The sequence below is a fragment of the Callospermophilus lateralis genome, chromosome 6, assembly GCF_048772815.1.
Source record: "Callospermophilus lateralis isolate mCalLat2 chromosome 6, mCalLat2.hap1, whole genome shotgun sequence".
NCBI classification, from domain to species: Eukaryota; Metazoa; Chordata; class Mammalia; order Rodentia; family Sciuridae; genus Callospermophilus; species Callospermophilus lateralis.
The window spans coordinates 84,128,274-84,131,906 of record NC_135310.1 but is presented as its reverse complement, the minus strand read 5'-3'; the positions used below and the strand labels follow the sequence as shown (position 1 = coordinate 84,131,906).

The following is a 3,633-nucleotide window of genomic DNA, read 5'->3' as shown; positions in this document are numbered from 1 at the left end:
GTATGACCAGTCCAATTATGAGTGGCAGCTTGTGCCCATAACGTTCCACCGCTGAGCCCTGCCACCTGAACCACAAGCTCAAGAACTGAATAGCTCCCTGGGTGGTACAGGTGGAACAGGTCTTCACCCAAGAAACTGGGCAGTCTTGACCAGCGCCTTGCATCAAGAATTCCCAGGAGGGGCATCACCTCCCGGACAATTAAAGAACCCCCTAATTTAGTCACTGCTCCCAACAACTGCCTAGATGTTATTCTATATGTCCATCAGTGTTGAGGAAAACACTTCAAGTTGCTGTTAATTTATATCCTAATGACTGGCTTCCAGTTGGAGCTCACTGGCAATTTTTGAGGCAATGATTTTAAAAGCCTTGGATTTCCCTGATCTGGGCTTGATGCGGACCCCGTTCAAAGCCAGTCTGGGAAGTTTACATACCTCCATCTCCCACTGCACCGGTTTCTCGGTGTACCCATCTCCATGGATGCAGAAGAGCAGAAAGGGCGTCTTGTGCATGTATTGGCAGTTGTTGGCATCTAGCACCTTTCGGATTTCCCTCATGATGTCACTGGGATCCATGGCACTAGTGATTTTCATGCTCCAGGTGAAGTGCAGGGAGCGAGGTTTTGCTTGTTGGTTCTCCTTTCTCTGCTCAGCAGTGACATGATGACTTGAACATGATGACTTGTATCTCGGGGTCTTCCCAGACTCAGTTGGAGGCCTCCTTGTGATTTTCGATGTAAACTTGGGAAAAACACCAGTGGTGCCTCTTCTTTGAGTCTGGGGCAATGCTTCAGCTGGATGGACGCAGCTGGGTGAGGCAAGAGGACCTTCGTGTGTTGCAGTTTGGGATTCCCGGGGCTGGCGGTGGAACATTCCACGAAGGGCACTGGCTCTGGGGAAGCAGGTGCAGCCCCGGGTGGAGGTACTTGGGACACTGTGGGTTGAAGTCACTGGAGGGCTCTGGGCAGGGAAGGTGCTGTTGTTCTGCCCATTCCGGCTCACTGAACGTGTGTCTGCTTTCGTTGTTTTGCGGCAAATGTTCTTACTCCACAGTGTCTTCCCTCCAGATGGTGTGCTGCTCTTGTAGGCAGCAGGCATTTTCTTGAATTCAGGAGTCTCCAGCTCCTTGGGACTGGTGGTGATCCCAGGTAGGGGCCTGGCTGGAGAAATTCCCTTTCCTCCCACAGCACTGCCACCGGATTTCTGGGAGGCCATTTGATGTTCTCTGAGGTGACTCTGGGCAGTGCTGGTCGGATATGGCCCAGTTCCAGCATGGTCCAGGGACCGTGTCTGCTTCTGAGTGGAAACGCTTCGCTGCACTTTGCGGTGAGGAGGCCAGCTGGTGCTCTTTCTGAGGACCCTGCTTGGCTGCAGCTCAGCCAACGAGATGTTTCTGTGGGAGATGGCCACCTCTGGACCAACAAAGGGTTGGAGGACATCAAGGCCTCTGTTGATCCACCTGTCTCCCATAATTTCGGCCAGGGTGCTTCTCTTAGTTGGATTGAGCACCAGCAAGCGTTTCAGCAGATGTTCACATTCTGTTGACATGTACAGAGGGATTTGGTATCTACCTTGTAGCACTCTGTCTCTAAGTTCTCTCACATTGGCCCCAGCAAAAGGACGCGACCCGGTGACTAGGGTGTACAGAACCACGCCAAGACTCCACACATCGACTTCGGGCCCCTCGTACTCTATGCCCTGGAAGAGCTCTGGAGCTGCGTAGGGCGGACTGCCGCAAAACGTGTTGAGTTTACACCCAAGTGTAAACTGGTTGCTGAGTCCAAAATCGGCTAGCTTGATGTTCATCTCTGCGTCGAATAACAGATTGTCCGCCTTCAGGTCTCGGTGGGCGACCTGCTTTTGGTGACAATATTGGACTGCAGACACGATCTGCCGGAATATAGATCTTGCCTCCTCTTCCTGCAGTCTTCCTTTGTTGACCAGATAGTCCTTAACTCTCCCTCCACTGGCGTACTCCAGGACCAAACAGAGTGCTTTTTCGCAGTCCAGAGCTTCATAGAGCTTCACGATGTGTGGGTGGTCTAACATCTTGAGGATTCTCACCTCTCTGTACATCTTTTGGAGGACTTGTGGCTTCAGATGTCTCTTATGGATGATCTTGATTGCCACTTCTTGACCTGTGAGGACGTGACGGGCCAGCATGACTTTGGCGAAGGCCCCCTTGCCCAGGGTTTTCAGTAGTCTATACTCTCCAATGCGAGTCTGTTTACCTGCAGAGGAAGCTGTGGATTTGGGGCACTGTGCTCCAGAGTGCCCGGTGTGGGAGGTGTCTTCTGCCCGTCTAGCTCCATGCGAGGGGTGCATGGTTTGACCCAAGTTGATGATCGATGGGTCTAGGTGTCACTGGAAAGTTTAGGATTGGTGAGGGCTAGGCAAGGACGGGGGCGGGGGGAACAAGGAGAGAGTTGGAGATGGGTTGGGGAAAAAAATAGCCACAACTGCCTTTTACCAACAAATATCGTGCCCAGTTCAACAACTCGCTCTGGGAACATCGAAGGCCAAAAGGCAAATGAGGAGTGGTTCTAGGTCCACTCATTTCTAGGATTCTCATTCTATTGTCTCCTAGGCAGTCAATGCAGTCATAAAGGTACTGACTGCATAAAGAGTGGTCATATGCACCCTAAGTGGATCAAGGACCCAGGCGCTTACTCTGTCTAAGGAACTTGACAGTTTGGGGGTCAAGACCTGATGAAAAAGAAAACTTTTTTTTTTCCAGAAATATTCAGCTGGACATAAACACACTTGACAATTCAATTTGAATGGTGAAGTTGATTGGTGGAAGCACTGGGGTTGTAAGAGTGATCCACTTCACCTTTTGAATATAACCCTGGCTGCTTATTTTAAAAGGGAAATGTTTTTCTTTTCCCCTTCTCCCTGTCTCCCTCCCTAACCTGGGGGCAGGGAACAAGATTACCTTGAGTGATCTGTTCTCCACAGGAAGGAGAGTCACCAGAAGAACTAGGAAGTGATGATCTCCCAGATAAACTAGCTAATCATAACACACCATCAGCATGCACCTGGGAACCCCTGGTCAGGGCACACCTGGAGTGGAGCCTTTGAATAGTGTCCTTAAAAACCCTCTGTTTTCCCTGATGGGCAGAATCAAATCTTCTGGCACAGGAGTCCCCTGTGTTTCCCCTTTGCTGGCAAAGCAATAAACCTCCTTTTACCTTGATCTCAAAACCTTCTCCTCATTATTGCATGGCCATCAGGGACAAGGCCCAAGGTTTTTGGTAACAGGTCAGTGACCCAGGCTCTAGTGTATTGCTCATCTGCTTTTTTTCCCTAGTGTCTTTCAAAAGTCTTCAAACCTCCTCAATTCAATCATTGTAGGGGCCGCAATATGCAAATACTAGTTTCACCTCTCTTCTTTGTAAAAGTTGTCTTGCATTTCTGCCAAATACCTGTATCTTTAAAGGAGATTATTAGTTTACTTCAGGTATTGAACATGTTGTCTTTTTAATATCAATAAAGAAACAAAATGTGTCATACATGTGGCCAGTTAAGACTTAGGACTCATTCTCACATTTAACCCGGATGGAGTTTCAAGTGCAGCAGCACTCCATCTGCTGAAATTTTATATTTTACCCTATGGTATGAATTTTGGAAATTAGG

The 3,633-nt window shown here is 49.1% G+C and overlaps 1 pseudogene; it reads right to left on the bottom strand.

Moving 5' to 3' along the window:
- Positions 1–306: 306 nt before the first annotated feature.
- On the bottom strand, positions 307–2,322 carry LOC143401910 (MAP/microtubule affinity-regulating kinase 3 pseudogene; annotated as a pseudogene).
- Positions 2,323–3,633: the final 1,311 nt, after the last annotated feature.